Here is a 27468-nt window from a genome sequence, read left to right as displayed (position 1 = left end):
TGTGGCTACTTCATAACAGTAGCATAAATTTTGCTACCATTATGAGTCATAACATGAATATATAATATGTAGGATATTTGATATGTAGCCCCCGTGAAAGTGTCATTTGACCCCACCCCAAAGGGGTTGTGACCCACAAGTTGAGAATTACTGCTCTAGAGGCTAGACCATAATATCCTAGGTGATCAGAGCTAAGACTTCAGACTCTGCCTGTTTAGACAGCTCTACCGTAGGTAAAGAACAACCCAAGTTGAAAAATAATGGAAACTTGGAGGTACTCTCCTGTCTCCTCACAGTGACAGACAGCTTTGAAGAGCAGTGGAAAAGAACACTCGAGGTGACTAGTTTAACGTGACTAGTGCCTCTGTTAAAAAAAAAAGTTTGTACCCACGATTTTGACTTCAAACATGAAAATATGTAAATACATTTAACAGTAAGATTGAAAATCTGGGCATGTTCTGGGTAGATTTCCATGCACCATCAGAACTAATCCAACAGAGGGATTTGAAATTTCTCATTTCTCTACTATAAATTTACACAGACCTCCAGCAACTGATCCCCCAAAGGAATGGTGTCAAGACTCAGATAGGGCTGCTCATACCCACCGAGCATTGGGCCCACAGAATATTTATGGCAGACTCTGTTCAGTGACAGAGCTACTGGCATAAATAAAAAAGAAAAAGAAAAAATTAAAAAAATTAAAAAAACAAAAAACCAACCAGACAAAACTCCTCCCAGTATTGGAGGTCAGGACGTCTGAGTTTGGATTGTTTGTTCATGAACTTTTGCTCACTGTGCTGGCTGATTTTATGCCAACTTGACACAAGGTAGAGTTATCACAGAGAAAGGAGCCTCCCTTGAGGAAATGCCTCCATGAGACTTAGCTGTAAGGCATTTTCCTCAATTAGTGACCAAGCAGGGAGGACCCAGTCCATTGTGGGTGGTGCCATCCCTGGGCTGTGTTCTATAAGAAAGCAAGCTGAGCAAGCCAGGGGAAGCAAGCCAGTAAGTAACATCCCTCCATGGCCTCTGCATCAGCTTCTGCTTCCTGACCTGCTCGAGTTCCAGTCCTGACTTCCTTTTGTGATGAACAGCAGTGTGGAAGTGTAAGCTGAATAAACCCTTTCCTCCCCAACTTGCTTCTTGGTCGTGATGTTTGTGCAGGAATAGGAACCCTGACTAAGACTTTCACCAAACTCATATCCAGTGTTTGCAGGCCTTATGTCAGACCCTGGGGAAAACAAACCATTTATTTGTCTGTTGCCTTGTGTAAAAGATTTTATATAAGTCCATGAAATTGTCGTGAGTCTCCAATCTTCTCCTTTGCAAAATAGGTGGATATTGGGTGCACGCCTATAATGCTAGCATTCTGGATTTGAAGGTAGGGGGATCAGGAGACCCAGGCTAGCCTGGGCTAGGTACCTGTTATCAAGAAAGACCAATGACAAAAGGACGGTGAGGGCTCATATCTTTTAAAGTCTTAGAATATGTTTGAAATAAATGTTTTTAAGTTCGCAACAGATGCTTGAAAGTCGATCCACTGTTTGTGAGCTCCTTTTGCTGCTCTGGGTTATGGGTATCTTCAACAAAGAGAGAAACGTCCTTCTCTTGTACGCCAGGGAAGTATGGAGGTAAGCTATGGAGGCTCATGGTAGTCCCATGGGTTAGCTGTGGTCCCTTGTTCAGCTGCTTCTATCTAAACATTCCTAGCACAGAACTTCCCATCAGGCTTGGAGGTGGGTTGGTGTCTCCTAGTTATAGGGAAGGTCGGATCCTGTGATCTTTAGGGTGGGAACATGGGTGGCTTCAATTACATGGGTTCTAAGAGCCAAGATGAAATAGAGTGGATAAGATACTCACTGTATAGAAAACAATAATTGCAGGAAGTCCCACACCGGCGGATCCCGGACCGCAGCAGCTCTCTGCTCCCAAACCCCGTGGGAGAGAGACCTCACCGCCTGATCAAGTGGGCACTCCTGAGGCTGCAGAGCGGAGGAGACCACCAACACTGCCCACCCCTGCCCACATCCCTGGCCCAAGAGGCAACTGTATAAGGCCTCTGGGTTCCCATAGGGGAGGGCCCGGGAGCGGCAGGACCCCTGCGCCTGAGACACTGCCGGAACCTGAAGGAAACAGACCGGATAAACAGTTCTCTGCACCCAAATCCCGTGGGAGGGAGAGCTGAACCTTCAGAGAGGCGGACACGCCTGGGAAACCAGAAGAGACTGCACTCTGTGCACATCCAGGCGCCAGAGGAAAACACCAAACGCCATCTGGAACCCTGGTGCACGGAGGCTCCTGGAAAGAGCGGCGCAGATCTTCCCGGTTGCTGCCACAGCGGAGAGGACTTAGGCAGTACCCCACGAGCAAACTTGAGCCTTGGAACTGCAGGTAGGACCAACTTTTCCCCTGCAAGAAACCTGCCTGGTGAACTCAGGACACACAGAGGCAAAATTCCTCTAAGGCCGGGCACTTCCTGTGTTTACCGGAAGTCCCACACCGGCGGATCCCGGACCGCAGCAGCTCTCTGCTCCCAAACCCCGTGGGAGAGAGACCTCACCGCCTGATCAGGTGGGCACTCCTGAGGCTGCAGAGCGGAGGAGACCACCAACACTGCCCACCCCTGCCCACATCCCTGGCCCAAGAGGCAACTGTATAAGGCCTCTGGGTTCCCATAGGGGAGGGCCCGGGAGCGGCAGGACCCCTGCGTCTGAGACACTGCCGGAACCTGAAGGAAACAGACTGGATAAACAGTTCTCTGCACCCAAATCCCGTGGGAGGGAGAGCTGAACCTTCAGAGAGGCGGACACGCCTGGGAAACCAGAAGAGACTGCACTCTGTGCACATCCAGGCGCCAGAGGAAAACACCAAACGTCACCTGAAACCCTGGTGCACGGAGGCTCCCGGAAGGAGCGGCACAGATTTTCCCGGTTGCTGCCACAGTGGAGAGGACTTAGGCAGTACCCCACGAGCAAACTTGAGCCTTGGAACCACAGGTAGGACCAAATTTTCCCCTGCAAGAAACCTGCCTGGTGAACTCAAGACACAGGCCCACAGGAACAGCTGAAGACCTGTAGAGAGGAAAAACTACACGCCCGAAAGCAGAACACTCTGTCCCCATAACTGGCTGAAAGAAAACAGGAAAACAGGTCTACAGCACTCCTGACACACAGGTTATAGGACAGTCTAGCCACTGTCAGAAATAGCAGAACAAAGTAACACTAGAGATAATCTGATGGCGAGAGGCAAGCGCAGGAACCCAAGCAACAGAAACCAAGACTACATGGCATCATCGGAGCCCAATTCTCCCACCAAAGCAAACACGGAATATCCAAACACACCAGAAAAGCAAGACCTAGTTTCAAAATCATATTTGATCATGATGCTGGAGGACTTCAAGAAAGACATAAAGAACTCCCTTAGAGAACAAGTAGAAGCCTACAGAGAGGAATCGCAAAAATCCCTGAAAGAATTCCAGGAAAACACAATCAAACAGTTGAAGGAATTAAAAATGGAAATAGAAGCAATCAAGAAAGAACACATGGAAACAACCCTGGACATAGAAAATCAAAAGAAAAGACAAGGAGCTGTAGATACAAGCTTCACCAACAGAATTCAAGAGATGGAAGAGAGAATCTCAGGAGCAGAAGATTCCATAGAAATCATTGACTCAACTGTCAAAGATAATGTAAAGCAGAAAAAGCTACTGGTCCAAAACATACAGGAAATCCAGGACTCAATGAGAAGATCAAACCTAAGGATAATAGGTATAGAAGAGAGTGAAGACTCCCAGCTCAAAGGACCAGTAAATATCTTCAACAAAATCATAGAAGAAAACTTCCCTAACCTAAAAAAAGAGATACCCATAGGCATACAAGAAGCCTACAGAACTCCAAATAGATTGGACCAGAAAAGAAACACCTCCCGTCACATAATTGTCAAAACACCAAACGCACAAAATAAAGAAAGAATATTAAAAGCAGTAAGGGAAAAAGGTCAAGTAACATATAAAGGCAGACCTATCAGAATCACACCAGACTTTTCGCCAGAAAATATGAAGGCCAGAAGATCCTGGACAGATGTCATACAGACCCTAAGAGAACACAAATGCCAGCCCAGGTTACTGTATCCTGCAAAACTCTCAATTAACATAGATGGAGAAACCAAGATATTCCATGACAAAACCAAATTTACACAATATCTTTCTACAAGTCCAGCACTACAAAGGATAATAAAGGGTAAAGCCCAACATAAGGAGGCAAGCTATACCCTAGAAGCAAGAAACTAATCATCTTGGCAACAAAACAAAGAGAATGAAAGCACACAAACATAACCTCACTTCCAAATATGAATATAACGGGAAGCAATAATCACTATTCCTTAATATCTCTCAATATCAATGGCCTCAACTCCCCAATAAAAAGACATAGATTAACAAACTGGATACGCAACGAGGACCCTGCATTCTGCTGCCTACAGGAAACACACCTCAGAGACAAAGACAGACATTACCTCAGAGTGAAAGGCTGGAAAACAATTTTCCAAGCAAATGGTCAGAAGAAGCAAGCTGGAGTAGCCATTCTAATATCAAATAAAATCAATTTTCAACTAAAAGTCATCAAAAAAGATAAGGAAGGACACTTCATATTCATCAAAGGAAAAATCCACCAAGATGAACTCTCAATCCTAAATATCTATGCCCCAAATACAAGGGCACCTACATATGTAAAAGAAACCTTACTAAAGCTCAAAACACACATTGCACCTCACACAATAATAGTGGGAGATTTCAACACCCCACTCTCATCAATGGACAGATCATGGAAACAGAAATTAAACAGAGATGTAGACAGACTAAGAGAAGTCATGAGCCAAATGGACTTAACGGATATTTATAGAACATTCTATCCTAAAGCAAAAGGATATACCTTCTTCTCAGCTCCTCATGGTACTTTCTCCAAAATTGACCATATAATTGGTCAAAAAACGGGCCTCAACAGGTACAGAAAGATAGAAATAATCCCATGCGTGCTATCGGACCACCACGGCCTAAAACTGGTCTTCAATAACAATAAGGGAAGAATGCCCACATATACGTGGAAATTGAACAATGCTCTACTCAATGATAACCTGGTCAAGGAAGAAATAAAGAAAGAAATTAAAAACTTTTTAGAATTTAATGAAAATGAAGGTACAACATACCCAAACTTATGGGACACAATGAAAGCTGTGCTAAGAGGAAAACTCATAGCGCTGAGTGCCTGCAGAAAGAAACAGGAAAGAGCATATGTCAGCAGCTTGACAGCACACCTAAAAGCTCTAGAACAAAAAGAAGCAAATACACCCAGGAGGAGTAGAAGGCAGGAAATAATCAAACTCAGAGCTGAAATCAACCAAGTAGAAACAAAAAGGACCATAGAAAGAATCAACAGAACCAAAAGTTGGTTCTTTGAGAAAATCAACAAGATAGATAAACCCTTAGCCAGACTAACGAGAGGACACAGAGAGTGCGTCCAAATTAACAAAATCAGAAATGAAAAGGGAGACATAACTACAGATTCAGAGGAAATTCAAAAAATCATCAGATCTTACTATAAAAACCTATATTCAACAAAACTTGAAAATCTTCAGGAAATGGACAATTTCCTAGACAGATACCAGGTATCGAAGTTAAATCAGGAACAGATAAACCAGTTAAACAACCCCATAACTCCTAAGGAAATAGAAGCAGTCATTAAAGGTCTCCCAACCAAAAAGAGCCCAGGTCCAGACGGGTTTAGTGCACTGAACCCCCAGTGAACTAGACTATGCGGGGAGGGTGGCAATGGGGGGAGGTTTGGGAGGGGAACACCCACAAGGAAGGGGAGGGGGGAGGGTGATGTCTGTCCGGAAACCGGGAAAGGGAATAACACTTGAAATGTATATAAGAAATACTCAAGATAATAAAAAAAATAAAGAGAAAACAATAATTGCAGTAGACCATTTAAACAGACAAAGAACATTTTAGTCTAGATTATTGCAATAAGAGGAAGAGAGGGAACTTGGCTTTGTGGCACCATACTGGAGAATTCTCAGACATGGCTGACCTGGTGGAAAACTACTGGTGATCTTAAGAGTTGAGACAGATGTGATAACCTGTGTCCATCCTTGAGAAGCTCCTGTTCTCCCAGAGCCTGCTTTATACCACCCCCTACTTTCATGACTAGGGATAGCTCCCAGGTCCTTGAGAAATATATTTCTGGGCTCAAGACTGGCATCTCAGAGGGGAGGAGACAGAGAGAATATGCAGGTCTTTAAAGTGAATCCTCTAAGAAAAATGACCAGGGTCCTGTAATCCAGAAGAAGCCTGTCATAGAGCACAGATAGACTTGACCACAGCCCTGGCATGGAATGTATTTATTTTGCTTCAGTTTTGCTTCTTAATACAAATATCTTAAAAACCCTTTCTTCACAGGCAGGGTAAGTAACTTTCAGAGACGTCCACCATTTTGGATCTAGTCTATAAAGTTGAGTAGGGTACAGGGCTATAAAGGACTGGGAGTGTGGCAGATGCAGGTGAACACTGGGAATGTCAGAATAAACAGAAGCTGTGGGTCTGGGGGTCTTCCCCAAGGTCAGGAGATAGAAAGGTCCAGGTTCCCAGAGCATTATCAGTCTCTCTCATTGTGTATGAAAAAAATCTCATCCCTGCGTGCCTGAAAACAGCCAAGGACTCCCACAATCTCCTATTCCCCACTAAAGATGAAACATTTCAGGGTCCTGCATGACTTGAGTGTGTCTTTCCCCCTAAAGCTGAAGAGTTCTAATTCTATTCTATTCTTCATAAACTGGAAAATGAAAGTCCCCACTTGGGCTGCTGGAGATGCATTGGGCACCTTTGCATGCAAGGTGAGCTGCACATAAATGGTTTCTTAGCATGTTTCAGGGTTTCTGAGACACTGAGAAGGGAACAGACCTGGCAGGTTAGTGAGTCCACTTCTTCCTTTGCATTGATTGGAACTGCCTTTTGGGAGTGCGCCTTTTGGAATTTTGAGCAAACTAATTTCCTATGTCCCCAGGAGCTGATACTTGTCACAATTCCATTTCAGAAAAAAAAATGTTTCTAGCATCGCCGAGTTATTTCCTTGCATCCCTTCTATCTAATTTTTTTCCTTGGCTAACCAGGCCAGTCTGTGAGATCAGACTCCATCACAGGGCTGGGGCAGAAAAGCAAAATCCAAAAGATAATTGGGCTCTGTTAGGATTTTACTCTATGAGCTGTACTTCTAGGGCTGGGATTTAACGCTTAATATGTTTCCAAATCCATGAAATGAGAAGTTAAATTATATTTCTCACTGCATTTATTATTGTTTAATCTATTTAATGTTCCCAAACTGGGATACCTTGAATAGTTTAATTGCTTTCATTTATATGTTCTATTTTCAATGTTTAAAAAAACTCTCCAAACAATGCAAAGTCATTTTAATTTAATTCATGTAAAGATAAAAGATACTTTATACCATGGGACTTGTTGCTTCAAAAAGTTGATGGTGGGAAAAACATTCTAGGTTAATTGAACAGAAGACAAGCAATAAGGAATACCTTACAGGATACACTTTTCCCTAAGGGCTGGATGATAGAGAGAAAGCACTCCCGTATCAGTGCTGGAATGATTATTTAGACTTCTAGGCAGCTAAGGGAGGAGGATGCTTTACAAGACTGTTTGGGAAGAGAAATGGTGACTGTTTGCTGCTTCCAATTGAAGAATCTATTTTCTGTTCAGAGAATTGTGTTTCTACCCAAAAGATATGAATATAAAACCCCATTCACTGTTACTAGGGTGTGTGTGTGTGTGTCTGTGTGTGTGTGTGTGTGTGTGTGAGAGAGAGAGAGAGAGAGAGAGAGAGAGAGAGAGAGAGAGAGAGAGGGACAGCTCATCAAAGAGGTAAGTGAACATCTTTTCTTTTTATTTTTAAGATTTATTTATTTTATTTATATGAGTGCACTGTAGCTATTTTCAGACACACCAGAAGAGGGCATCGGTTCTCATTGTAGATGGTGGTGAGCCACCATGTGGTTGCTGGGATTTGAACTCAGGTCCTCTGGAAGAAAAGTCAGTGCTCTTAACCACTGAGCCATCTCTCCAACCTGTAAGTGAACATCTTAATGAAAGACTTTCTCCTGGTTCTGTTGATGAACACTATCATGCACTCAGTCACAAACAGATGTGTGAGGAGAAATTACTTTTCCATTAGTGGTAACATCATCTCTTAATGTTTCTAAAGCAAAGTGGGCCTGAGAAGGTCAGCAGAGACAGAGAAAGAGACTAAGTAAGAAGGAAACTCTCACCCTCTACGAAGACCTTTCTCTGTCATTGCCAGCCTGAGGCATTAGAAAGGCATTTAACAAACAGGACAGTAAGTTTGCTGCCTTGTTTCTTTGTGTGGAGCTTCAGTGGGAAACTGGGTCAAATCTGTGTAGCTGGAAGCCTGGTTCCTCCTTCATCTACTAGTCCAGTCAGACATTCATAACAAAAGTAGTAGTGTGGGACAGTCATTCTCCCTCATTTCATTACTTTACATTAGCATATGGGTTCTGTTCATTCTTCCTGTTCTAGATCTGATCAGCCTTACTCGATTACTCTACTGAATAACAACTGGATCCAGAAGGCAACTCACTTTCTAGAATTCCCCTACATACAGTGTGAGACATTTGGGCAAGCAGCAAGCGAGCAAAGACGTTTTAATAAGTAATTAAGTAAATTAATTTTTTTTAAATTTTATTTACTTTTTGGTGTATAATGTCTGTTTTTCTTTTTCTTTTTTTTTTAGTGGATATTTTCTTTATTTACATTTCAAATGTTATCCCCTTTCCCAGTTTCCCCTCCAGAAAATCCCTATCCCATCTCCCCTTCCCCTGCTTCTATGAGGGTTCTCCTTACCCACCCACCCACTCACTCCCACCTCCCTGCCCTGACATTCCACTGCACTGGGCCATTGAGCCTTCACAGGACCAAGGCTTCTCCTCCCACTGACGTCTGACAAGGTCATCCTCTGCTACATATGCAGCTGGAGCCATGTGTCGCTTCTTGTGAACTCTTTGGTTGATGGTTTGGGGAGCTCTAGAATGTCTGGTTGGTTGATATTGTTGTTATTCCTATGGGGTTGCAAACTCCTTCTGCTCCTTCAGTCCTTTCCCTAACTCCTCCAAAGTGATCCCCGTGTTCAGTCCAATCTGTATTTGTTAGGCTCTGGTACAGCCTCTCAGGAGACAGCTAGATCAGGTTCCTGCCAGCAAGCACTTCTTGGAATCTTCAATACTGTCTGGGTTTGGTGTCTGTATATGGGATGGATCCCCAGGTGGTGGGGCAGTCTCTGGATGGCCTTTCCTTCAGTCTCTATTCTGCACTTTGTTCCCTTATTTCCTTTAGAAGAATCAATTCTGGGTTAAAAATTTGGAAATGAGTGGTGGTCCTATCCCTCAACGTGGGAGCCTTGCCCAATTTGTGGATATGGTCTCTACAGTTTCTCCCTCCCCTTTGTTGGGCAGTTCAGCTAATCGCATCCCCCATTGGGTCCTGGGAGCTCCTTGCTTTCCTGGCACCTGGGACTTGCTGGTGGTTACCCCCAGTTCCCCATCCCCCATTGCTACACACCTCTGTTCAGTTTCCTGACCCTCTCTATATCATCCCTGTCTCCTCACATACCCAATAAGTAAATTTATAATGATTATATCTCCAGTCAGAAAAAGGGCAACACTGTAGAGTTAGGAAAATAGTAACTGAATACAATACTTTTTAAATTTTTCAGCCACTGTAAAACAGAAGGCAAGCTTTCGTTCGAGGACTTAAATACAATTTGTTATCATCCCTTCAATCCAAAAAGAATAACAAGAAGTTTATAACAAGCACAGGCCTGAAGAGAGTTCCCTTGGATGTAAACCGCAGTGTTGAGGGATGAGGTTTGTGCTCACTCAAATAAATATGAAAATGCACTAGTCGGTGTGTCCATTGTTTTGCCCCCTCTGTAACCGATTTCCACTCAGGCATTTAGTGTGCACTTACTAGTGAAGTCCTGCATAGATCTATAGTATGGATAAAAAAATCACATTCTTATACTCCACTGAAATCAAAACAACACCAACATTTAAAAAGAATTACGTGTAGCAGATTATTTCATTAGTAGAAACTTCCTTCTACTTTTCCACCATACTTTAATTTGGCTCTTTGGCCTATTAAAACCTTTGTACATGTAGAACGATGTGAATTCACAGTGCGATATAAATCAAATGCTTCCCACAGACAAGAAGGCAACTGAAGTTGGCTATTTGCATAGGAGGACCTGGAGGTGGTGAGAGGCAGGATATTGTGTTAGCCTAGTCAGACTACTTCAAACTTTGCTTCAGTTTACAGAGAGGATGTACTTTTATGTACATTACAGACTGTTGGCTGCTTTTAGATTTCTGTAGGTCGTGAGAAGGGCTGGATCTGCACAGTAGTTCTTCACCTGTGGCTCATGACTCCTTTTGGGGGGGATCAAATGACCCTTTCACTGGTGTTACATATCAGATATCCCACTTATTATATTTGCATTATGATCCATAACAGTTGCAAAAATTACAGCTGTCAATTAGCAATGAAAATAATTTTATGGTTGGAGGTCACCATAACATGAGGAACTGTATTAAAGGCTTGTTCCATTAGGAAGGTTTAGAGGCACTCTTTTGGAATCTTTTCGCTTAAGATTTCTTCCTCCTCCTCCTCCTCCTCCTCCTCCTCCTCCTCCTCTTCCTCCTCCTCCTCTTCCTCCTCTTCCTCCTCCCCCTCCCCCTCTTCCTCCTCCTCTTCCCTCCTCCTCCTCTTCCCCCTCCTTTTCTTTTTCTGACAAAAGGTCTTTGCTTAAGATTTCAAAGGTTATTTGAATATTTAGTTTCCTGGGAATCAAAAGAAGCTGACAAATATTTATATTTCATGACAGTACTATCTAACTTTTAAGTTGGCTATTTTATATGCCTTTTTGTTGTTTGTTTGATGATCTTTGGGTTTTGGGTGGTTTTTTTTTTTCCTTGCCCTATTTTTTTGAGACCTAATTTGTGTCCTGAAAGTGCAAATGTTTTTCTAACCAGTGCCCTGAGTTCCCAAATGGGGCTGTGCCTTTGCTGGAGCTTCAGTTTGGGGAGATGTTCTGTTAGCTCTCACCATGAGCCTCTGCAGCTATGTGTCAAATGTATTCTCAGGGCAGTCAGCTATTTGATGCCTTCCTCTTCCCTCCCACTGACTTGTAGGTTTTCTGGTTGGCAGGAACCCTGCCTTCCCCTCTTCCATTTCACCGATTAGTGTGTCTAGCACACTAGCTGATGAATGGAAGCTTCTCCTGATAGAGTGAAACAACTTGTTAGGTCGCTCTTTTCCTAGCTTGCTTTCTACTTTTCGGCATTTGCTCATTATGTTCAAACCATCATTTTCCTCTTCTTCCAGTAACCCCAGTTCCTCTGTGTGCACCCGAAGAAGGAGCACTTACTCTTAGCTTCTGTATGTTTGCCTTAGTTTAGGCTAGGGATGCCTGACACCATCTAGATGCAGTGTTTGATTAAGGAGTGAAGAGGTGTGTGTGTGTGTGTGTGTGTGTTGTGTATCATTCTGTGTGTATTTGTATGTCTGTATGTCTATCTCTGTGTATGTCTGTATGTCTCTCTGTGTATGTCTATGTGTTACTGTGTGTCTGTGTGCCTCTGTGTGTCTGTATGTCTATGTGTCTCTATGTGTGTGGTATGTCTGTATGTCTATGTGTATGTCTGTGTGTGTTTGTATGTCTCTGTGCGCGTTTCTATGTCTCTGTGTACATGTCTGTGTGTCTGTGTCTGTCTGTCTGTCTGTATGTCTCTGTGTGTGGATGTCTGTGTTTATGTCTCTCTGTGTGTGTCTCTGTGTGTCCTTCTCTCTCTCTCTCTCTCTCTCTCTATCTATCTATCTATCTATATATATATATATATATATATATATGTCTGTGTGTCTGAGTGTATGTATGTGTCCGTGTGTTTCATCTGCAAACAATCCCAGGGAGTCTCATGATGCTTCTTTGGAAGCTAAGGCAATCATGCTGTATTTTTCTCTTGCTGGTTGTCAACAGTACATGGTATGGCTTGCCAGGAATCTTGCATCCACACAGGTATAGCCTTAGGATGAGGTGGATGTGTTAGAATAGCAGAGACACACCCTTTGAGTTCCACACTTTTAAGTTGCTAGTCCACACAACCACTGGAATTGCCAGGAATAGAAACAACACACTGCTTTGTTGTTTGAAATGATTTGTATTTTTTCCAACTAAAATTTGCATGACTGAGTTACTATACATTCAAGCAAGTTGATTATATTGACATTTTTTGGCAGTCTGTTTAATTGATTTTTCTACTTGCCTGATTCTTCAACTTCTTCAGTTTCACTTTCAAAAATCCAGGTTTCTTTCTTTCTTTTTAAAAAATTTATTTATTTATTTATTTATTTATTTATTTATTTATTTATTTATTATAAGTATACTGTAGGTGTCTTAAGACACACCAGAAGAGGTCATCAGACCTCATTACAGATGGATGTGAGTCACCCTGTGGTTGCTGGGATTTGAACTCAGGACCTCTGGAAGAGCAGTCAGTGCTCTTAACCGCTGAGCCATCTCTCCAGCCCAAAATCCAGGTTTCTAGTATGTATTTGTCAGTGATGACCAATTGTTTGGAACCTCACAGAGCGCTGCTTCCCACTCCTTTGTTTCTAAATAGAAACTCGTAAGACTAACTGATGCCCCAGAGATCATACGGTTTTGAGAGTCTAACAGTTTGTGTCTTGGGGTCATCATTATCAGTGCTGATTGATTCCCAAGTGTGGCCTTTGTGCCTCCCAAATGGAAGTGTTTTTCTTCTGTCTCTCTCAGCCGTCACCTTGTGGCTGGCACTCAGGGATTGAACTCAGGTCATCAGGCCCACCTGCTAGAGCCTGACAAGGCAACTTGCCCACCTAGAGAGTGTGTCTTTGAGGGGATTCCTAGTCATGTTCCCCTCTTGTCTCCTTCCCATCCAGCATAAAGCAAATTTCTTCCCAGTCCCATAGTCACAATGCTTTCTTCAAACACATGGGACAAGCAATGTTGTAGAGTGCTTTCAAATGGCGAGCCAAAAGGAATAGTTTCTCCTGCAAGTTTTTCTCTTGGGTGTTTTGGTCACACCTACACCCAAAGTGACTAATGTAGTTACTTTAAAAAGAGGGATTAATGAAAGACCACCTATGTAGAGGTTTGGCTTTAATGTTCAACAAGCTCCAGGATTTGATGGATTTTAAAGTGTTTTCTCTATGGGTTTTTCCTGTGCTCGGCTTTGCTATAAAAATAGAATGCAGAAAAGGCTTAATTAATTGAAGGTTTCAATATGTCCCGCCTTTCCCTAATGGCGTCCGCAAGCTGTGCATACAAATCGGCACGTCTGGTGGTTGTGTGTGGTTTATGAAACGAGGCTCACTGGTTGATAATGTGTGTTATAAAGTACGTCAGTGGTACATATTATATACACTACAGTGCCACCACGCAGTAGCTTGTCATTCGCATTATTTTATGATTTAAGACTTCTGCCAGTGTTGACACTGCATCCGATTTAGGTTGACATTCAGTATACTGATAGAATTTGGATTGAAAAATGTAATCTGAGGCTCTTTGGAGATTCCTTAAAGGCAGATTTGTGGAACAATCACCTTTTATAAAATAGACCCAGAAAGGAAATTGCATCAGACTTAGTATTAATTCACTCTTAGAAAAAAACATTTATTTATTTATTTAATGTATTTATGTATGTGTGTATGTTGGTATGTATGTAGGCATGTATTTATGTATGTTGGTATGTATGTATGTATGTTGGCATGTATGTATGTATGTTGGCATGTATGTATGTTGGTATGTATGTATGTATGCATGTTGGTATGTATGTATGTATGTGTGTATGTTGGTATGTATGTATGTATGTTGGTATGTGTGTATGTATGTTGGTATGTATGTATGTATGTATGTATGTTGGCATGTATGTTGGTATGTATATATTTTTATGTGTATTTATGCGTATGCATAAACGAGTACATGTGGGCATGGGTGTGTATATGAGTGCCAGAGGTTAACCTAGGACATCATTCCTCAGGAGATATCCACATCGTTTTTAGAGACAAGGTTCCTAATAGCCCAGATCTCACCATGTAGGCTAATGGCTGACGAACAGGCACCAGTCATTTGCTTGTCTCTGCCTCCCCAGCACTGGGATTGCAGATGTGGACCCCCTCCCACAGCTTTTTACACTGCTACGGTGGATTGAACTCAAGTCTTCATACTGCTCAGCAACCAGCTTGCCAACTGAGCCTTCTCCCAACTTAGAAAACAGACAAACCCACAGACACACAGACGAAAGCAAAAACCTTCCTAAGAGTTTTTAGTTGTCTGATGCCAACACAAACTTCTAAAAACAGAATGTATTCATTTTTTAACCATTTCATTAAAAACACACAAACTCCTTTCCAGGTTTAGACAGTAACTGTGTCAGAGAAGAAGAGGAGACACATGGGTCAAAGCAAAGAGTGGAGAGTTCTCAAGTCGCTTACAGAGTAATACGGTGGTCAATTAAAAACTGCTGAGGGAGAAATATTTAAATAGCTTTTACATAATGACTGGTTTAAATATAGCCCCCTTTGCTTTGAGTGTTTATCGAGTGTTTACTGATTTTAGTAAGTAGAATTTTGTTACCAAAATTACATCTTGTTTGGAATGTGGGAGATCTTGCATGACTTTGGCGCTCTTAAAATCTGAACACACATGTAAAGCAGGGAGTTTTAGGACTGAGCATTCACAGGTGCAGAATGACCTGTGTGCTGGCTTGGGAGGCTAAATTCCTGCTGTGTCTGGATCGCTTTATGCTAAAAACTAAGTCGCTGGGGTGGAGCAAAACCAGCAAGGGAAGGGTCTTCCAGTCAGGTTTTAGTTAACAGAAGCCTCATCCTGACCCTGTCACTCAGATGCACTGGTCACCTTCCTGTTTTCTTCACTCCTAGATCCAAACTTGTCAAACTGACCTTTGTGTGGAGCTCGGGCTACAGTGTTGTTGTCATTGTTGTTGTTGTTGTTAATAACTTAGTGCAAATATCTAATGTTTTCAGGTATACAGGACCTATTCCAGTGTTTCTCAGCCTGCTGGACAAAACCCCATTTAGGGGTCGAATGACCCTTTCACAGGGGTCGCACGCATATCAGATACCCTGAAAATCAAGTATCTACCTTTACATTTTTATGTATTTACATTCCAATAGCAAAGTTACAGTTATGAGGGAGCAGTGAAAGTGATTTTATTTTTGTGAATCACTGTCGTGAACTGTATTAAAGGGTCTCAGCATTAGGAAGGCTGAGAAACAGTAGGAACCCACAGACTTCAGAGTGCAGACGAGCTCTTCTAGCACTGGTGCAAACAAGCTGGATGGGGAGGAGGGAGACCTTGTGCACCTCAGGGATTGATGTAACTGTATCTTATGTTTTGGCTCCCAGAGAAAAGCTTCAAAGACACTAGGTATTATCAGATTTCCAAATAATAATTTTTTGTCTTGATGTGTTAATACTAGTGGTATCCTGACTTACACTATCATTCTAATGGTTCCTAAGCACTATATCTTAAATATATGAATATTGGTAGTCATGTTTCCTTATTGAACTGCACATAGAGTGGACCTGTCTACTCTCTGCCAGCTGGTTCTGTGTCACTTGTGGCTATTGTCACAGCTTCCAGATCTTACAGATTCTGACACATTTTTGGAGTAAATCTGATCCTGGTGGAATTCATATAGGCCCACATGGCACTCGGTCTAATAGTCGGCAATGTTATCATCACATTACAGTTACCCTAAGGATGAGCAAGGTTCCCTGTAGTCGGACATGGAAATGGCGGGATTAGTCATTTTCTGAAATGCACGATGGTTTTGAAGAAGGCATATAGACTAATTGAAAGAGCTCTAGACACACGATGACAATTATTATGATGACGGAAGAACGTTGACTGAATGCCTTTTTGTACGCATCCCTGTACTAATCTCACCTTAGAATGCATGCTGTGCTTTACAAATCCCTCAACTGTGATTTACTGCTACAGGTACAAATATTATCGATATCACAAAGGATACTATAGTTTCCCAGAGCTCAAGGACTTAATTTGTGAGTTATGAGAAAGGAAGAGGCGGGAAATGGCAAGACAGAGGATCAGTCCTTATTTCAGAAGGAGAGCAGCCATGTGGCTTCTGCCACTCATTGGGAAACACCCACCCCTTTCCTGGTCGATGCGGGAGATTTGGTGTGGAGTGAGGGGTATTTCAGGAAGAATGCACCCAGCCCTCCCCTTGCGAGGCTTCTCTTCTGTTGAGCATTAACTACTTGCATAGCTAGACTACTACCCATTGTCTTAGCGATTCAGGTCTCCACAGTCCTATAGGAACAGAAGGGTCCTGGAGTGAGAGAAAAGAACTTCCAGGTTCCCACTGGAAAGACATTGCTGTCTTTGGGGTAGGTAGGAGAAGAGATGGAAGGAAATCAAGACAAGGTGCTTCTCCATTGCCTAGTCGCTCAGGGTGGAGTGCAAGGCTAGAGTAGCCTCTACGTTTGCTAGAAATCAACGAGCTCATTGCTCTCCTGGGTATCCTGATGGGAAGAGCTGCACGAGGTCTGCTCAGTGTTGGGAATAGCAGACACACAAGGGCCCCATTCTAATGAGAGCAGGAGATGGGGGGTCTTTGTCCTTCAGGAAAGACAGAGCCAAGATTGAATTAAGTTCCACCGTGATTAAAATCAATGTATATTAATATGCTAAACGTATGCACTGTAGCTTGGCTGTTTTCTTTCTTTAAACTTTCCTACAAACGCTACACTCTCATGACAGCAGAGATAATTAGTTTTCTATCGATATAGATTTGTCATTAGATGATGAATTACAGTTGAATCTGTACCGAGGTGTCTTCTACCTGATCCTGATTCCTACCGATGGCCTCACATCTTGTTCTTCTACGAGATACCAGCCAGACCCTTGATCTAGGGTTTAGTGAAGACCCAGAGCCCAGAGGGGAGATGACAGGGCAAGGAAACACCGGGGCCCATGGTGTTGTGTAGCCACTTTTGTTGGAGAGAATAGAGTGACGGACACAGAACTTTCTAACTGAAACGTAAGAGCGGAATGTAGTTTTGAAACCTCACAGAGATGGGGAGAAATGCCTCCTTAGCTTTAGAAAAGTCTAGAAAGGAGTTTCATAAGGGTCTTGTTTCTCCCAGCAGGACTCATGATGTTCTTTCCTTCTTTCTTTCTTTCTTTCTTTTATCTTTCTTTCTTCTCTTTCTTTCTTTTCTTTTTTTCTCTCTCTTTCTTTCTTTCTTAAACGGTGAACTTCAGAAACACCGATGAAAGTAGAACATTTGGCTTGTCCTTCTCAGGCACAGAGTATGATGTCCCTGAGCTTCATGACATCTCTCCAGTGGCCTCTTCTCCTTGTCTGTCCTCTGTGAAGTGTCTTCTCCATCCTCAGAGATTACCAAGTCAGGAGCTGCTTGAGAGAACTGCTTGCAGACAGAAGTGATCTCAGGGAAGAATGGATCAGGGCAGGTCAGTGTCTGGTTGGCTCCCTCCTCCCAGCCCTACTCCAGGCAGATCCTGGAGATCACTCTCCCAGACTAAATCCACATAACACTCTGGTTGACATCCAGGAAGGCTTCATGTGGATATCTTAGATAATGTAGTCCTAGAAACTTGGGAACTATCTTTTAGCATGGTCATGTCCCTGTCTGGGACTGGGATCTAGCCTTTCGCATCCCTTGTTGGCTGGTTCTGTCAGTCTTCTCAACTGGCCTCCCATTTCCCAGCAAGTTTATTACTCAGCTCCTTTTGAACATTATGCTGGCTTTCCCCCACAGGAGGACACGATCATGTCCTTAGTTCCTGTTTGTGTCTTGTGCATTCCATTCCCTTAGCCTCTGACTCACTGCAAATGAGCTGATTTGATTACACCTTTGCTATTGTTGCAATTTAGCCTCTTTATGCATCTACAAAGCAGACTCTCAGCTTGTAGTTAAGGCGGATAAGAAGTTGTTAACTTCTTTAACTTCAGCTAACTCTTCAATACTGATACGGCATTTTCTTCATGTACTTAGAGCTGGATACATGGTATAGTGAATTAATCGTCTTATGGATACTGTATAGTGTGGCACATATAAGGAGTACATAGCCATCCTTTGACTTTGCTCCATCCTGTAGCATAATAATCTGACTTTATTCAGATAGCATATTTCTGCCCTTTTTGTAGGATCGTAACTGGTGCCAGTTGTAGTTTAGTGCGGTCCCGTATCTGCTCCACCACAGGGCTCAGGCCTCTCGGGGAGGCAGGACATGGAAAATTTGGCCATGCTTACCCCACACCACTGCAGCAGGAGTCAAGCTGTGGGAAGCCCCGGGACACTGCTCTGGGGGTGGGGAAGCACAGTCTCGGTGCAGGACACAACTGGAGCTGGCTGGGGGTTTCCAGACCTGCAAGGAGACTGGGGCATTGGGTTCTCAGGCTTTTGGGCATCCAGGTACCGCTGGGATGCCGTGGAAGAGCTGAGAACGGAGTGGGGGCCCACAAGCTGGATCTATCCCGGGGACCAAGGGGGAGCTCTGGAGGGTATCGGTGGTGGTAGGCTTAAGCTTGGTGGTGGCCGCAGCTGGGAAAGCAGGGAAACCCTCTACAGGAGATTAGTCAGTGGCTCTGTAGGTGAAGGGCTTCTCTGTGGCTCCCCATGGCTGATCCCGATGAAAAGAGGCCGTCCATAGTTTCAAAGTGTTTGTTTATTGTCATGGTGGAAAGTGGATGAGTAAAACCATGCCCCACTTCTCAGAGTGGGCCTGAGATTAAATACCTTTTGCAGGGAGGAGTGTCTGGGAAGGGAAGTTCATTGGCTAAGCCTCCAGGCCTTTAGGTACCTCATTATAATGGAGATCTGTCTTTAGCCTACATGACCTGTGCTCATGTCTTCGACCTGTGGAGGGTTTTGGGGCATTGCCCTTACGTGACTAATGGCCACAAATCTATAGAGGGCTGTGGGCTAGTCAGCAGCCTGGTTTCCTGGGAGTCTGATGAAAAGCCTATCATCCCTTCAGGGTCACTGGGATTTCAAACCTCCTCAACCGGTAGCTAGGGTGTCTTTTATTTTCTCACACCTCTTGACATAAATTTCTGTTAGAAAGATCCCTGTGGGATTTATAGAAGATGGCCCCCTGGGTTCCATCCATGATGACAAACACCACACTCCAATAGTTTCTCCTAGACATCCAGGTCTCTCCTTTATTATAAGGATGGGGACCACCTCCACCTCTGGGATGGGAAATTCATTCCATCTCACTACGTATGAAAAATCTATAGGGCTCTAGTCACTGGAATGATGGATTTTTCCTAAACACTTATATGTGTCCCAGTGGAGTGTCAAGGGCATGCTTTTAGAGCAGACACCCCCTCGTCCCCCGCTAACAATGGGAAATTATGGCGGAAACAACGACATAGACTGTAGAGGCCAAAGAAAGAAATATGCTTGAATTTCTTTAATTTGTCATTTCTTCGTGGCTGCATATATGTGTTCTGATACTAGATTAAAGTTATAAAATGAGCAATTAATTGTTTTACAATAAGGTTGATACTAAAAATATATATTCCTGAAAAATGTTAAAAAGGAAAGACCAGGAAGAATGTGAACACATTTTTGCTTAGATCTTTAATAACCAAGGCCAGTGTTGCTGCCTCCTTCCGCCTCTGTATCTCTCTCATGCATGTTTCATTTCAAAGCTGACAGCTTGTTCAGATCCACTCCACAGGATACAAGGAGCACGAGCATGTACACAAACACACACACACACACACACACACACACACACACACACACACACACCAGGACCACTATAACAAGGCTGTGTATCAGTGAAATATATATATATTTCTCTCTATATCCGACCTGTCATCTTTCCCCATCAAATTCTCATTTTATACATTTCATCTAGTTTATATAATCCAAAGGGAAATAAGTTATATAAAATCAAATGCCAAAAATGCCTGCTCTCTGAATTCACCAATGTAGGCAGAGTTATTTCTGATGATACATGCAGTAGATGTCCAGCCATGGGGACTAAATTGACTTTAATTTCTGTGTGATGAATGAATCTTAAGCTGAGCTGTGAAGTCAATTTGGTTAAGATCCACTGCTCTAGTTAAATTTCCAAAGAGGAAAACTTGGGCATGCAGGTGACCCATGAGGCTTTAATTAGCAGGTAGAAGTTTATTTCTTCTTGCTGCTATAGGAAGGAGAACTGCCAGTTACCCCTGGTGAAACCAGTGTGCCGGTTACTGGCTGTGGTTTCAAAAAAAACCTAAAAACTTCGACGATGGCTTAGGGTGGAAACTGAAACTCTTGAAAAGAGGCATTAGCTATGCCTCTTTCTATGAATAAGAACAAAGGAAGATTTCCTCCTAAGCCTGTGTGACCAAAGATAACACACCTCGTTCCAGTAATAGGATTTCTTCTGTTCTGTAAGAGCAACAGAAACAGTTTAGAAGGGCAAAGCTTTTGATATATTTACTACTTCAGTCAGGTTGGCATCATGTGAGTCATTAAACTAGTTAGATTTTAACAAAAAACCAACAAAACAAACAAAAATTTCCACTTAGTACCTGCCCACCCATTCATCACAGAGTGAATAATTTCTACAGTGCTTGGTGATTTTTTCTGAGGCACGTGGAATGTTTGAAAGGAAGAAGAAGGAGGGATCAGTCTAGTTCAGAGTCATTACAAGGTGGACATGGTAGTTGTTGAGGCTGAGACAGGGTAGGGCTTCAGAGGACAAGTTCAGGAAGGAGGACGTTTGGAGGAGAGGTGCAGGGTTTGAATCCTTGCCACACTTCTTATTGTGGAGGATTCTGGACCTGATTTCCTCTTTGTGAAATGGATATCAAAATGCCTGTACTTAGGAGTTGGCAAGATTACTAGAAATGCTTAGTGACCGTGAAATAGTTCTTGGCACGTGATGGTTGTTCAATAATCAGAAATGATCATCGCAGTCATTGCCACAATAGTCGTCAATATTACACAGGGGGATGACATTCAAGGAGACTTTGTTTCATAGTCAGGACTGTACTTTCGGTCCCTGATTGCTAGGTTTCTCCTGATGGAGAGATCAGGTGAATAAAAGGAGTTGGAGCGGAAATGTGGAAAGACCATATGGACTACCTGTGCTCAAATGGAGCTTTGGGTTCAGGATAAAACTTGCTTAGTTTTGGTTTTGATCAAATATATTTTTGGCATATTTGACTTCTTAACATCCAACTGGTGCACCAACATTTAGTGTTCTGGTTCCAATCGATCCTGTTCCCACTAGTTTTCACAAAGCCTATGGTATCCATTAATGACTCTATTATTCTTTTGTTTGAAAATTTTTTTGCCAAATTGGTTTTATCCCACTGGGCCCTTTGTAAACTACCAAGCCTTCTATAACTCATCATAATCTTAGGAAAATTAAGTATGTGTCTATTCAATTCTTATAGTTGCTCCCTCTCTCTGACTCCACATTTGTTCAGCGCCACCAACATTCCAGATACTGCAGAGCATCAGGGAATGCCAGGTGTATGCCAGCTGCTGAGGGTGAAGGCCAAGAGGACGGAGATGTATCACCAGGAGGGTGCTGGGAGAGTCTGAGTATGCTGGGGTTACATGGGAGGTGCATTTTTCGCAGCCAAGAATGGCTGCTAAAAGCTGGAACTCTTGACCAATGTCAGTCCTGAATAAGAGCCAAGACGATCAAACCAGGTAACAGCCACAGAGGGAAACCAGAGAAGGCGTGAGGCACAACGAGAAGTGCTGCGCCTCTAGCACAGCGGGAATAAAAGACACCTGAATAATTCTACTTCTTAGACTCTTGCAGGAACATAACCCAAGTGGATTCATGGCTTGCATAAAGCTAGCCCTAGAAGGAGTAATGAATAAGTGAAGACAGTATTCATTTTTAATCATTACTTAAATGTTTAAAAACATTATTTTGTGGTCCATTATCGACTAAACATAATTCTTATGGGGAAAAAAAAGAGAATGGAAATTACCTTTTAGATTTAGATTTTGATATCCTAGGGCTATCTGTATGAGACCATTAGGAAAAGAGACAAAGGAACAAGAGGGAATAGTAAAGATAGAGGAGGCAATAATTTATTTTAAGGAACTACAAAATTAGAAAGAAAATTCAATGCCATACTTACATACACAGGACAAGAGAATATTCTTTATTTTAAGAATCGATACCATTATTTCTATGAATAGATGAGTATAATGCATAAATATTCATATATATTTATATATAAATTTATAAATAAATATAAATATACTTATTAATACTTGTATTTACTACTTATAAGCAGACACACACATAACACACACACAGACACACATATACACACACACAGACACACATATACACACACACACACAGACACACACACACAGACACACACACAGACACACACACAGACACACACACAGACACATACAGACACACAGACACACACACAGACACACACACACCAGTATCTCAGTGACTAAAGATTAAAGCAGTGGATGGTGGTTAATCATGGAGCCAGAAACTCAAAGCAAGTCAAAGCAGGGGGTTAAGTGTCGGTGGAGTACTCCGTCACAGATATCTGAATTACTTCTATCCCAGCCCTGCAGACTTGGGGACCATCTCAGAAGAAGGGGCAGAAAGATAAATGTCAGAGGTCAGGGAAGACTGGAACAAACTTCTGGATGCGACAGGACCAGTACACCCCTGAACACTTTCTATTAAGCTACCCATAAATGCCTGTAAGATCAAGCCAGTCAGTGTGCTAACAAGGAAGGGGTGTGCCTCATGGGGACCCCTACCCCTAACTGGGGGGCCCCTGACAGTTGGTAGGTTCTGGGTGAGGGAGTTCCTTAAGGAGTTGTCCCTTGTAGTCTGACCATGCTCCAGTAAATGGTCTTACCCCAATGAGTACATGAAGAGCACAAATTAGACTGGATACATAATTAACAACAACAAAATCTCCAACAACACAAAAGTGGATGTGAAGTTGGGAAGGGTTGGGGAGGTGAGAAGGTCTGGGAAGAATCAGAGAAGGAGTGAGGAGAAAAACATGACCAAATACGCATCATACCAATTCTCAAAGAATTAGTAATATGTGCCCTTTAAACCAAAAAGGCTAATATTCAGAGGACAGAGCCATGTTATACAGAGAACAGTTATCATCTGATGCAATTGTTTTCACTTAGCAGTTAAACGAACATGATAAAACAAGAATTTTCTCATCCTTCAATTTTGAGACAGTCTTGCTATGTAGGCCAGCCTGGCTTGAACTTGTGAATCTTCTGCCTTGGCCTCCCAAGTGATGGGATTATAAACATGTGCCAGTCTGTTCTGCTTAAACCAAGTATTTAAAATTTAATTTAATTTTACAGTATATCTGCTTGTCCTCCTAAGTGGTGTGTCTGGGAACATCTGGTGGGGGTAGACAAGAGGGATTTTGAAATGCATTGTGTGGATAGTAGGAAGGGCAATGTAATTCATATTTCACCAAACATTTACCTGCATCATTCATATCCTTAGGGGGCTTCCCAACATGAAAAGTTTTCATTACTTTCCTAAGAGCCACTGGTATTAAAATACCTAAAATACCTTGAATCAAAAAAGTTTAGAAAACCAAAGTGTTATAATATTCCTCCTCAAATAATGTGGAGGTTAGAGCTGTTTTTAAGCAGAGCAGGGACCTTATGACACAACTTAGAACAACGTAGAGTTCTTATTGCCTTTCTCCCTGAGCTGGGCACATTGGGAATACCAGGATAATTATCTGTAGGCCTTACAAGTAAAGGTGAAATAACCCTAAGCATCTTTATATCAAGATAAATCAAATGCACAGTCCTCCAATGGAGATGACTCTCACTTCAATTTACACCCAAGCACTTCTCTGTTACTTCAAAGGTCATCTTTGCAAAATGTACATGCACTGTTGCAGGATATTTGACCACACTGTGAGATTGTATACCGGCAAACCCCGTGTTGTGTCTAGTCGTGACCTGGCTCAGGCCTAGCACACACCTTTAACCTGAGAACTTTCTGTTTATGTCAACAAGACTAAACAAAGTCAACCACAGGTCAAGAGGTAGAGCAAGTGACCAGTTGACAGGAAGTGAACATAGGATAAAACCATAGAGAGTGAAAGGAAATCAGGAGGACGGATAGAGAGGCACAGAGGAAGTAGAAGGGAGGGACATTCTGTTGGAAGGGTTTTTAAGACAGTGTGGAAGAGGAGAACTTTTTTGTTTGTTTGTTTGTTTGTTTGTTTGTTTGTTTGTTTTTCCTTGTGGGACTTCATCGGGAGATGAGCTGGGTGCTTTCTCTGAGCAGGCTTTCACCACAGCATCTGGCTCCTGTGTCTACATTTGGTAAAATCAAATGTTTGGGATTTTGTTTAAAAAAAACAAACAAAACAGAAACAGTGTACTTTGCTTACTTTTTAAAAAAGAAACAGGCCCATATTCTTGAAATTTGAGTATCACTAATTTGTGTATTTGAATGACTTTTTCAACGGCTACTGGATAAGAATGGAGAAGGAAAATGTTGGGTTTATTTAAGTTTATGGGTCTGTCATGCGTTTGCTGTGGAATAGCAGGTTGTTATGAGTATTGGCAAGAATCTGAATGAAGCTATGGACCATTGACCCTGATTTGAATATGGACTGTTAGATGCCGAGAGGAAGTAAATACACAGACAAAAAGACAGTCAGGCTCTGGACAGTTCTGCGGTGCCCAGTCGCTCAGAGGCACGGGGGCGTTTGGTGTGAAGTGGATGGAGGATTTCAGAGGAAGACAGGCATTATGTTCTTTTGCTGTGTAACAAATGAACCATAAACTTGGAGGCTTAAAGCAGCACATATTTCAGAGTCTTGCGGGAGTGTAGGCACGTCCTGTGGATGGAGTTACCGTAGACCCCTTAACCAGGGTTGTCTAGGTTACTGCTTAAATGAGGTTTCCTCTGCTGCTTTGGACTCTGACCATTCCCAGCGTCTCTGGTCCTTCACACTGCGGAAGAAAGTCCTCCAACCACCTAACTGGTGTCTGCATGCCCTCTTGGACTCTGCCCTCATGAATGCTCATGCTTTACCAGTTCCTCTCCCATGATCCTTTGCGGCAAATACAAATGATGGCTAAATATTTCAAGGCCGCCGATGTCCACCCGTATCTCTTGACGGCAAGCTACATCTGCCGCCATATTAGCAAGAAAATTAGCAAGGTGGCCATGTGTGATGTACATGGGTTTTGCAGCTGACATGAAGTCTTTCACTTTAGGTCCATTGTTTCCCATCTCAGAGGACGATGTGTCCTTCTTGGGGTGTAGAGTCAACGTTGCTATTCCCTTCCCTCATGAGTAATCTTGTGATGGAGTGTAGGAGAAGTCCCATACTCACAGCGCAGCTTCCCAAGAATTACTATTTCACTTGCAGATTATAAGTTGATGTCCTTCCAGCTGTCTCACATGCCTTGTGGTCAACACCTGAGTCAGATTCCAGGCTCAGCTTCTTTAGGAAAAAAAAAAGTCACCTGGATAAAGCCACCTAAAGAATGACATCGGGGCGGGGGGGGGGGTGATCACTACAAATAAAAAGAACCCTGCTAAGTGTGATATGACTGTGTGAATCCTGTGTTCCAGATAGCACATTTTTCTGTAGGGGGAGAATGATAGGTAGTTGTAGAGAGAAGACACAAAGCTATGAAGCAGTCACAGATACATGGCTCTTTTTTTCCTTAGAGCTTCAGGAACTACCTATTGTAGGATGATGTCATTATACAGGTGAAGGTAGGTATGATATAGAATGAGCCCTGTCATTGGACGAGAAGGAAGGAAGGTTGGGAAAAAAGTTTTAGAGAGGAGGAGAAGACTGGAGCAAGGAGGTAGAGAAGCAGCAGAGAGAACATGGAGGTGGATGTTAAGAGTCCTCTCTGCACATTTACAGGTTGTTATGAATATTCTTAAGTGATGGGTGTATACAGGGCTTTGTGGGTCTAGATGAGCAAATTATATTATCAATTGGATCAGAGGTTATTGTGTTGTGTGTTCTTTCATTCAATTTAAGTTCAAGAGAGTGTGTGGTGGCTAGACATGCTAGCCTGCCACGAAATTGGGATGTGTATGTCTGGCATGGTGGCAGCCTGCCTTGGGAACTAAACAGGTAGAGAGATTGTTGTCAGGCTCAGAGAATGACCATTGGCAGTGTGATATGGGTTAGAGCAAAGTGGGTGAGAAGTTTTGCTGACTGAGATGAAGATGTCTAACAGATGTCTTGGGGCACTACAGTGCTGGACCTACTGCAGGATAAAAGGCAGCCATTTTTATTTTAATTTTACAGCAACAATCTAGTATGGTCATAAAAGCTTTCTGCATTCTCTGTTAAAAGCCAAGCTCAACGAATCGGGCAGACCTTAGAACTCTTGGAGAACTTGTGGTCAGATGGCACTTCTTAAAAGCAAGCACAATTGAGGTCCAGAGACATTTAAATGGTTTTAGTTCAGCACTTTGCCTGGTTGAATCAGTTGGCTGACCAGCCATAATGGGAAGAAGCTCAGCTGTCATTAAGTGAGACATTCATTTGTTATGAGAACAATCTCTGAAATTAGGCTTTCAACTGGCTCACACACCGAGTCAGGAGGCAGTTACTCTAGAAGGAATCAGGGTTTGGATCTGGAGGCCTCCTCAGGTCAAATTTTGTTTGGTTTAACATTCTATAATCTGTCTATGTTTGAAAGTAGAGTACAAATGAATTGCAAATGGATTGGGACTATAGATACCACGCTGGGCTCTCAGAGGCCTACTTTCAGGGGATGGTGCTTGTGAATCAAGAAGGGAAGGATTCTCTCAAACCTTGGTCCCTGGACCAGAAGTACCAGCATCATCTGGGGAAACTAGGAACTGTTGTCTTTGCATTTTACACAAGAGCTACTGAATCAGAATCCCTGGGGGGTACAATCCCATCACTGTGTGTTTTAGCAGATTCTCTGGGAGATTATGTTTCTTTAGAGGAACAGCCCTGCCTTTGTGTAAATTTATCTTTGATTAGAGAAGTCAGAAGAGATAATCATCTTAGAAAACAAGAAGACAGAATGCACCCAGCCCCTGGAAAGACCAGAACCTGGCAGCATGAAGCAGACAGAGGTCGTTAGAATTGCACCTTTCTCTATATGCTTGGATATGGTCCCCAGACAAACTAGATTCTGGGCGTATCCAAGTAAAGTGGGAGGATTTGGTTTCCAGTCCCCTTGAGCTCACCACCTCCGCCTCCTGTCACGTGGAAACTGGATCTTTTTCTGTGTTTGTGATGGGCTCAGTGATTCAGCCAGCGAATCTGTG

This window comes from Rattus norvegicus, chromosome 7 (genome assembly GCF_036323735.1).
Source record: "Rattus norvegicus strain BN/NHsdMcwi chromosome 7, GRCr8, whole genome shotgun sequence".
NCBI lineage: Eukaryota > Metazoa > Chordata > Mammalia > Rodentia > Muridae > Rattus > Rattus norvegicus.
Note: the sequence above shows the minus strand (reverse complement) of the source record.